The sequence below is a fragment of the Photinus pyralis genome, unplaced genomic scaffold (assembly GCF_008802855.1).
Source record: "Photinus pyralis isolate 1611_PpyrPB1 unplaced genomic scaffold, Ppyr1.3 Ppyr1.4_LG3a, whole genome shotgun sequence".
Classification (NCBI taxonomy): Eukaryota; Metazoa; Arthropoda; class Insecta; order Coleoptera; family Lampyridae; genus Photinus; species Photinus pyralis.
In genome coordinates, this window is record NW_022170509.1 from 7,567,316 (window position 1) to 7,578,269 (window position 10,954).

Consider the following 10,954-nt stretch of genomic DNA (forward strand, 5'->3'; position numbering starts at 1 on the left):
TTCTTACGGAATAGAAAAAGTTCTAAAAAAAGGAAATGTTGGATCCTCCTTTTATTGCAAGAAACCAATTTCCCATGAAATTCCTGTTCATTTTTCTGTTGAACCATGATGCTCATTCCCCTTTTTTTAATTAAAAACGCAAAATACCACCCCACGCACAGCTTGGATGTTGCTTCACAATTGACCTGACGAGTCGCTCAGCAACAAGAACCCGACACTTATCTTGGATGTTTCTTTGCTGGAGCGTTACGCCCTACACAACCCATAAGTTAAACACAAAACTTACTCTTTGCTTCTACTAGTTTTTTTTTACTTTCTTTACTTTTCTTCTACCTTTTCACCAAAATTTCTTCAGGCTCTCTGCTTTGCTGCTAATGCTGTAACTAGTTCTTGTATTTTTTACGCTTGTGTTATGTGCGATAGTGCTCACACATTTCTTCACTTCACTTCTGGAAACTCTTCCATTACTAATGCTTTTTTTAAACATAATACTAGCAAACTGTTAGGCTTATGCGCATTCAATAAATGCTTTTTTAGCACTGCGGCATCGCCAACGTTTGGTTTGGTTGCACAGGGTGGTCCAAATTGCCATAACTTTGTTATTATTAAAGATAAACGATTTTGGTCTTAGGGCACTTTTTTATGTAGAATCCGTCGCGACTCACAGTGTGTATACAGGGTGTTTGGTTTTTTATATACGACCCTAAACTACAGTTTTTCATATAGACCACCCTTATACTTTGGAGTTTTTGAAAAGACCGTTTGATGTATCACTTATTATATTTATATTAAATATTATTGGCAATATTGATTTTTATGCATTAAAGTATAATTTGACTGCAGACATCTAGGTTTCCATGGGGAACAAAAGATGATGATTTCTTGGTTATTTGGAAATGTTTATTCGTTCCAAATATTTTTAATTTTAAATAACACACAAAAAACAAAGGACGTGAAAACTCATAAAACAAATAATCAATATAATATATAAATAAATAATGCAGATAATCAAGAAATTGTCCTGTCATCTTTTGTTCACCATAGAATCCTAGATGTGTGCAATAAAAGTTATGTATAACGTATAAAATCCACTATTAGAAATAACATTTGATATAAAGCCTTGGCTGAAACCCCGCCCACTCAAAAATAAAGGCAAAATAAATAAATAAATAAATAAATAAATAAATAAATAAGTGAAACATGAAAATTTAGAAAATTTTACACTCTTTTCAAAAACAAATATATAGGATGGTCTTTTTTTGACCTATAAGCACTAATGATTGTGGCCATTTATGGCCCCTTAGTTCTACTAACGGTATTCTTGCTTAACATCTGTGAATTTTGTAGATTACGCACCCGACTTCACATACGGTTCAAATTTTCTTTAACTGGATTGTTCTTTAGGTTTCTAGGTCTCCTAGAATCTCTAACTTCGCACTCTATAATTTCACAGTAATGGGCCATGTGTTCTATCTACCATGTTTCTGAGCTAACGGCACCTTGTTCTAGGTGCTTTTTAAATGCTTGTATTCATGTTCTTCAGCTTGGACTTGTTTCTCACCATATTTTCTTTTCATAGCTTTCCATTGACTGATACCTTCCTCTGGGAGTTTGCTACTAATTCTTAACAAATCTCTATCATCACTCGTTTCATTTAATAAACCAAGCATAAATGAGGCGCTAACAAGAACAATCTTTACATTACAAAGCGATAGTACCCGAAGTTTCGTTCTCACTGGTTCGTTCCTCAGTATCTGCACCACAAGGAGAGAACATTTTTTCGGAGTACTTCGGTCTTGTTTTATTCATATTTATGGTCATTTTCATTTTTTTGTTTGACGTATAAAGCAAGTGAGATCCTTTAATTTGGCAGGTCTTACTGTTTAGAATGAAATATTGGGGCAAGAAATTCGGCCACAACTGAAACTCTCATCTTTCTTTAGCTAAGAAGAGTTCTCGGTGTATCCTCGCACACATCCCTTTTTTCTTTTTGATATGGGTCTTTACTCGTTTTTGAATGACGTCGACAGGTGTTTGATGGTAGGTACTCACCTCTCGCATCAAAAAAAGCTTGTAATTTTTGAAACAATTGCAAACTACTTCCATTTTGTAACACTGCTACTTCATAATCGAAGATCCTTATGGTATAATTTTCCATAGCGAATTACTTTCAAAAGTATTTGCTAGCCAGGTCAGTGGTCGAGGTTTGCAATGAGTGCTTGGGGCCTTTTTAGATCCTTCTACCCATACGGTATTATGACAAAAAGGATATTTCTGAAAATATAATGACTGAGAAACATCTAGTTCAACGGTTTTTGTCCTTACCTCGGGTTCCTAGATTTGAATTCGTTAAATTTTTTTTTGCGCAAAATTTGAATCGTAACAAATGGACTTATTCAAAGTCCTGTCTTTCATAAATAATTTAAATGTAGCATCTACTGTTCAATGATAAGCAGGGCCGGCTTTAGGCGTAAGTGGTGTAACCCTTCGCTTACGGTTACGGCGCAGAAAAGAAGGGGAGCAAAAATTTCTCATATTTAATGATTACCGTATCACAAATACAAACGCCGTTTCTATTTTTAAGACCAAACGATCACGCATAATCGCATTACTACGATGTAAGATAAATTGAAAAAAATCCTATTTTTCATGTCTTATAGGTATAGACACTAGGTTGTTAAGAGTCATATCCTTCAAGGATACAACTGGAGAATTGGATATTCCTGCCGAGATGCGTAAAATGCCATCTAGAAGATTTAGACATAAGCCACATGCAAGCGAAAATTTACCCTTCCCCGCAACTATTTCGGAATACGAACTCATTCTATGCAAAAAATGCAAACAACAGTCAATTTAGTCTAGGCGATAGAGACTGTAAAATTGGCAAACTGGACATTTTGAGGTGGAAAAGAAAAAAATGGTGGAATATGTTCAGTTAGGTGTCAGAAACAACATATTAAAAATCCCACCCCCCAGACCCTGTGGTAAAAGCTCCAGCCACCCCACCACCCCCCAAAAACCGTGTTTTCGCACTTTTTGGCTGATATCTCGCGATCTATGAGGTCTATATGAAATATTTTTAGATGAAAATATTTCTCGTGAAATTCCATACAAGGTAGATACTCAGAAGTTAGCCTAGGTGTACCTCTTAGCCTAGGAAATTCATAAAAGGAGGCGAAAATCATCAATTTTCGTGGCTTTTTGCGGTTTTTTGCAAATATATCGCTACTTTTAGGGCTAGATGAAATATTTTTAGCTGAAAATGCTCCTCGTGAAATTTTTTACAAGGTAGATACTCAGAAGTTAGCCTAGGTGTACCTCTTAGCCTAGGAAATTCATAAAAGGAGGAATTTTCGTGTTTTTTTGCGGTTTTTTGCAAATATATCGCGACCTTCAGGGCTAGATGAAATATGTTTAGCTGAAAAAGCTCTTCGTGCAATTTCATACGAGGTAGGTCACTGAAGAGTTGACGTAAAGTCACCTTTCACTTTCAACTTTCATGTGTGAGGAAATATTCATTGTAAAACAAAGTATTTCTATGTACCATTTATTCACATAAAATAGTTATTTGTACAACTAGTTTTGAAAGTGATACATTTTTTCATGAATTTTCAATTTGATTAATGAGGGCGAAGCCCTAGTTAAGCAAGCAAATTCATGGAAAAACGACACTTTCAACACGTGTTGTACACGAAATTTTTTTGCATAGTGATCCATAATAACCCACAATTGAATAATTTGATTGACATACGCGATTTACTGCCACTCAAAAGTGGATGCTATTGTTCATAGACAGGACTAAACTCCATGGAAATGCATAGTAAAATTCGTGAAAAAATTACCACTTTCCATACGATTTTTCGTTAATTCTGATAATTTAATTACTATTTAAAAAACAGTATTTTCATATCACAATATTCACACATTCATTTATACGTCAACGTAATCATTACCCTCTGCAGATTCCACTTCTTCAGCCTCTTCGACGTCCTCTAGTGGTAGTGGGTCGTCTGGAATTACCGACTCGTAGTTCTCCTCGTCTTCCGCTTTACCTGCATGGGTACCCTGAAGAGACGACGTGGCATTTAGGCACGATGTTCCATGACACTGGACGCAGAATTCGTTCTTTAGACCTACAACAAGAAGCACTATGTCAAAAAAATTTTTTAATTAAGTATAGGAATATAATATTCTCTCGTATGTCCTAACTCCTAAGTGTCCGGTGGAGAAGGTTTGCCTGATTTTCTAAAACTGCAAGCAGTCATGCAACACGTTCACAGTCACATGAAATAAGTTTGAGGAGACTTTCCTGACGCCTATCAGAACGACTTCGGATCCAGCCCAGGAAAGTCTCGTCAAACTTATTTCATATGGCTGTGAACGTGGTTGCATGACTGCTTGCAGTTTCAGAAAATTAGGTAAACCTTCTCCACCGGACACTTAGAACACACGAGGGAATATTATTGTGACGTACAACGAACGGTAAATACGGGTTTATGATTATATATATATATGTGTGCGTATTGTGGAACAGCCTGTATTTACATAAAGAAAACTTCGCTAAACTAAATTGCTTATCGCCAAGTGCAGGCGGGCATTGTAAAGCATACACATTTTTGATTATTTTTATTTGAACGTGAGGTCTACTCAAGCACGTCGTATTTAAAGTGTAATTGCGTTCACCAAGCAATTAAGTAAGCAGTAATTTAGTCGCAATTACCTATATTAGACGGATAGCTGTATTATTGACATTCCTCACAAACTGGAAAGGATTGGGCTCGGATTTGTGGGGACGGAGTCTCATAGAGACGTGAGTGTTAATTATTCCTTTTGGACTTACAAAGTATTGCGGGTTAACCTATAAGCGTACTTTCTTACACAGTCCGGTTTACGGGATACCTCATTATTACGGTTGGAAATTGGCTAACCGTTTAAATCAGCCACTCCATCGGCTTACGAACGCTGCCATCAACGTGACTGAGTACTGGGATTATTCGCTAGCTCCTGGCCGTCTTGCCCGTACCTGCTGCACCACCTGCAACCCCAACATAGGATCTAGTTCATCTGTAATAACAATAGATACTCACCGGAAGCGGAACCATCTCATCTCTACCATACCTACCATCTGACCATAAGGGTGAGAGTTGCTGAGTGGTTGCGTGGATACGGGGATGTTTGTATTGTATGTTAAGGATTTGTTATATTATTTATTGTAGTCGTCCATCGCATGTTTTGTAATTAAATATATATATGCTAACGTACCTATCTGAGTGTCTTCCGAATAGTTGTTTTGATTTAGTCTTCCCCGGAGATTCGCCGTTACTCCGTTTATTGGTCCCAAACGGCGTGGCGCCCTGTATATATTGTATGTTTCCCCCTACCCCCTGAGTTGTCGAGCCGAAGAGCACGTTACATAATTCGGCGCCCAACGTCTTGCCCGTACCTGCCGCATCCACGCAACCACTCAGCAACGCTCACCCTTATGGTCAGATGGTAGGTATGGTAGAGATGAGATGGTTCCTAGTTCCTAGATCCTATGTTGGGGTTGCAGGTGGTGCAGCAGGTACGGGCAAGACGGCCAGGAGCTAGCGAATAATCCCAGTACTCATTCACGTTGATGGCAGCGTTCGTAAGCCGATGGAGTGGCTGATTTAAACGGTTAGCCAATTTCCAACCGTAATAATGAGGTATCCCGTAAACCGGACTGTGTAAGAAAGTACGCTTATAGGTTAACCCGCAATACTTTGTAAGTCCAAAAGGAATAATTAACACTCACGTCTCTATGAGACTCCGTCCCCACAAATCCGAGCCCAATCCTTTCCAGTTTGTGAGGAATGTCAATAATACAGCTATCCGTCTAATATAGGTAATTGCGACTAAATTACTGCTTACTTAATTGCTTGGTAAACGCAATTACACTTCAAATACGACGTGCTTGAGTAGACCTCACGTTCAAATAAAATAATCAAAAATGTGTATGCTTTACAATGCCCGCCTGCACTTGGCGATAAGCAATTTAGTTTAGCGAAGTTTTCTTTATGTAAATACAGGCTGTTCCACAATACGCACACCAAATCTTAATTAATAACGTCACATAATATTCGTATACTTAACTATAACATTTTTTTTGACATGCTTCTTGTTGTGGGTCTGAAATGTAATGAACTCTGCGTCCAGTGTCATGGAACATCGTGCCTAAATGCCACGTCGTCTTTTCAAAGTACCCTGGCAGGTAAAGCGGAAGATGAAGAGAACTACGAGTCGGTAATTTCAGACGACCCACTACCACTAGAGGACGTCGAAGATCCTGAAGAAGTGGAATCCGCAGAGGAGAATGATTGCGTTGAGATATAAATGAATGTGTGAATATTTGGTATGAAAATACTGTTTTTTACATAGTGATGAAATTATCGGAATTAACGAAAAATCGTACCTATGGAAAGTGGTACTTCACGATTTTTACTATGCGTTTCCATGAGTCCTGTCTATGAACAATAGCATCTACTTTTGAGTGACAGTAAATCGCGAATGTCAATCAAATTATTCAATTGTAGGTTATTATGGATCACTATGCAAAAAAATTTCGTGTACAACACGTGTTGAAAGTGTCTTTTTTCCATGAATTTGCTTCATTAACTCGGTCTTCGCCCTCATTAATCAAACTGAAAATTCATCAAAAAATGTATCACTTTTCAAAACTAGTTGTACAAATAACTATTTTACGTGAATAAATGGTACATAGAAATACTTTGTTTTACAATGAATATTTCCTCACACATGAAAGTTGAAGGTGAAAGGTGACTTTACGCAAACTCTTCAGTTACCTATCTCGTATGAAATTGCACGAAGAGCATTTTCAGCTAAACGTATATCATCTAGCCCTGAAGGTCGCGATATATTTGCAAAAAACCGCAAAAAAACACGAAAATTGATGATTTTCGCCTCCTTTTATGAATTTCCTAGGCTAAGAGGTACACCTAGGCTAACTTCTGAGTATCTACCTTGTAAGAAATTTCACGAGGAGCATTTTCAGCTAAAAATATTTCATCTAGCCCTAAAGGTCGCGATACATTAATTGCAAAAAACCGCAAAAAAACACGAAAATTGATGATTTTCGCCTTTTTTTATGAATTTTCTCGACTAAAAGGTAGACCTAGGCTAACTTTTCAGTATCTACCTTGTAAGAAATTTCAAGAGGAGCATTTTTCAACAAAAAATATTTCATCTAGACCTCATAGATCGCGAGATATCAGCCAAAAAGGGCGAAAACACGGTTTCTGGGGGGTGGTGGGGTCGCTGGAGCTTTTAGCACAGGGTATGGGGGGTGGGATTTTTAATATGTTGTTTCTGACACCTAACTGAACATATTCCACTGTTTTTTTCTTTTCCACCCCAAAATGTCCACTTAGATGTCTTTATCGCCTAGACTAATTCCCATAACAAGAACAAGTTTAATAACGATTGAATGTGTGCCATCATGGTCTAGTGGAATACTCGGCAGACTCGGCCCGGGTTCGATTCTTTGCATGAAAAGTTTTTTACAAAAATGCGTATCCGAATTCAGTGCAGTTGGACCTTTGGTTGTTTGTAGGTTTAAAATTGTCTTCTCAATATTTTTGGAAAAGTAAAGTTGTACAAAAATGCTGCGTAGTTTTGCGAAGAGATGACGCGTCTGCTATTTACTAATATGTGAGCGGGACATTGCCTGATGGGCGGTACGAAGTTTTCGGTTTCTGCGAGTAATCAATATGTTTTAAATAATATGAACATCCATGCCAAAAAGTCCCTTTATTAAGGCTATAGCGCGGCGGGCAGGGGCGCAAATTTTAGTGCTTGCGTACACGTAACTTTTGTCTTAAGCCGGTCCTGATGATAAGGTTTGATCGTGATGCACACCTGAAACTTTAACGGCTCAAAGACGCGATATCTTCGATATTACCACCATTTCTTAGTCAGGCTATGGCCGAAGTGAACTAGAAAGTACTTTTTTTTTATTAATATCTGCTGTAGTTTATAAATTTTGTAACAATTTGGTTTGAGCTACAAGACGAATTTACATTTTGGGTTACTTATTAGGTCACAGACAAGTAAATAATTAGAACACGTTGCTAGTTTGTCTATTTTTAAGTAAATTATGAATTCATCTCGTGCTAAATTTCGTGGTGTTTAAATCACTGTAATAATGGTGTAATAATTGCCGAGTTCAATCGTATATTGGAGATGTTACTCATCAATCTTTCCGAAGTTATCGTCAAATCGACCTTGGAAATAGGTACTTGAGTGTGCATTAGACTTCACATACAATTATATTTTGGAAAAGAGGAAAAGCATAGGCATATGAGTCTGCCACCACCACAGTCCATGATCAGTAAACCGCGACGGCAATTTTTCTGTCAAAATTTTATGAAATTTCGTGTAGTAGCATTAAATGCGACATCTTGACTAAATCATATTGTCATTTTGATTTTAATCGTTTTAAGAATGGCATCGAGTTGTGAATATTGCCAATGAAAGGAATAGGTATTTTTTACGACGTAGTAGTAATATAATTACTCTATAGTTGACTGAAACACCTAAATGCAGAATGTTATTGTTAAAGGAGAGATAGTGTACATATTAAAAGTAATTAGGTAGTTATAAAGTTTAAATTATAATTAAAATTATTACGTCATAGGTTTAAATAAATGTTATCTATAATGACATTATTAATCCAGTCGTTTGTAATACCTTTGTATTAAAGAGATAAATAGAAAGTTACGGACTGGATAGTTTAATTTAGAATACCATGTCCTAAACATGCTAAGTAGTAATAACTCGGCGACTTGAAGTCTAATTGAGAAAATATGGACAAAGTTAAACCGTTGTAGTTGTATGAGAGGGTTAATGTTCATTGAAATTCCATTTCAAAATCACTACACACGTAAACTGTAATGTTAGTAAGTTTATACATAAATGTCTATAGAAATATTTTTCACGTTTTTTGATAATTCTATCAATGTTCATTGCAGAAACGTATTTCCGAAAATATAATTACGCTTGTAGAGTTTTCTTTTTGGACTTAGCAAATAAGTGTGTCATTTCAAAACTGGTATATAGGTACTTGTTCACAATAACTAAGTATTGTTCAGAATCCAGCACGCATTCATTATGTACTTAAAATAGTCAACTGTTAATGGTAAACTGACCTGATAGGTTTTATTTATATTGTTCTGCTAGTAAAATATATCATCATTCCAACAAAATGTTAAGTCATTTCAATGAGAGAAGTCCTCTATGGGACACTAATTGTTAGATATGTTTGTGTCATTATCTCAAAAACAACTGTGTTGTATGTAACTTATAAAGTTTGTTAATAAAGATGTATTGCATAAGGTAACAGTTTGTTTCATATGGCTCTTTAATGAGGGGCATTTTCCTATTCTTGCACATTATTGAACAATGAAAGGATTCAGCATACGCCCCTCAGAATCTAAAATAAATGGTCTTATATCTACTACCAAGTGGATATTGCAAAGTAAATCCCTGAAGCTCAATATTTATTGCTTTCGATAAGCGACTACGGTAAGCACTCCTTCCAACTTTAGGGAGTAATATCTGTTTGAAACAGAACCAACACGACTAAAGTGGAATATTTAATTTACTGAACCTATATATGTTGTAAGTATAATTAAATCCGAAATTTTCCGGAAAGAAGTTCTTCGCAGAGAAAATGAGGTAGGTTATGTCATTTTTATATTTACAATTTATTAAATTTAGTAAGCGCAGGATGTTGCTCTCCACGGGTGCGTGTGTTTACTTGCTCGATCAGTATTTTCTCCTGAAGAATTATTACCGCCATTCCTTCATCGCCGATTTTATCAATACGCTCGTCCCTTTCTGAGCTTTTTTCAAACAATTTACTTCATATGTAATACAATTTTTGCTATATTAGCAAGTATACGGCATTTTCGAAATGCGTGTAGTAAAAAGAGTATAAGATTAATCGTCCGGAAAAACTTATATTGGTACCTAGTCTCCGGAGCTCTATTCTTAATTTTACAGTGCAAATCATATAAATTCCTATGTCAAAATTAAAGTAACTCTCAAAATGTGACAAATCTCGTTCGAATGTCAAAAATCATTATATAAATTTGGATGTCTTAATCAATACGAAAACTACGCTTTTTTGAGAATATTAATTATACCTACGCGTCGAACACTATATTGTATACTTGGGACTAGGAAAACCAAACCCAGCTGGTTGATACTTACGGACCTTGACGTTCATCAAAAGGTCTGTAAAAAATTAGAACCAACTCAAACGGGGATGAAACGAAACGTGTGGTGTACCCAGGCCAGACCCGAGAGACTGCGCAACTCAAGATTTAAATTCAAAACTTTCCCTCCCAAACTAACGGAACCCCATGGCACATGATCGTCTAGACAAAGCTACCTAACCTGAATAACATAATACCAGGACCGCTTACTACGTTGTGTTTTAAGAGCAACTACAAGATATGTGTTGCCTGCCGGAGTGAGGATCGAGTAAGGAAAACCGAGTACAAATATGACAATAGTCTGGGAAAAAAGAACTGACCAAGAAAAAAACCAGCCAACAAATTAATATTAAACTTTATAGCAAAATTAGTGGTCTGTAATGCCATGAATACATATTAGGATGGTGGTCAAGTAAATTAATATAATGTCGAATCACAGGCTCCACTGGGATTCTTAAAGAATTAACATGCATAACATAAAAAAACAATCATTAAAACATTACAATAAATTCATATAATAAGTTTGGATATTGGATGGCTAGTCCAAATCCCACACCGAGCAATCCCCAATTGATACAAAAAAAAACGAAAGGGCACAACGAGAACACGCCGCACGCTTTTAGCAAATCCCTGCACAAGTGAGGCCGGGCCTAGTCAGCGCCCTCATGTACGACTAAGCGGGACTCCAACTCTTTCAT

At 36.6% G+C, this 10,954-nt stretch overlaps 2 long non-coding RNA genes across 2 annotated transcripts; one reads left to right on the forward strand and one right to left on the reverse strand.

Annotated features, from left to right (window-relative positions):
* The first annotated feature begins 4,618 nt into the window (after window positions 1–4,618).
* On the forward strand, window positions 4,619–4,927 carry LOC116166028. Its single transcript, XR_004144246.1, has 2 exons — window positions 4,619–4,810; window positions 4,883–4,927. It is a non-coding gene; the product is annotated as an uncharacterized LOC116166028 (long non-coding RNA).
* A 732-nt stretch (window positions 4,928–5,659) lies between these two features.
* Window positions 5,660–5,923, reverse strand: LOC116165285. Its single transcript, XR_004144123.1, has 2 exons — window positions 5,777–5,923; window positions 5,660–5,704 (listed from the first exon to the last, which is right to left on the reverse strand). It is a non-coding gene; the product is annotated as an uncharacterized LOC116165285 (long non-coding RNA).
* Between the last annotated feature and the right edge of the window lie 5,031 nt (window positions 5,924–10,954).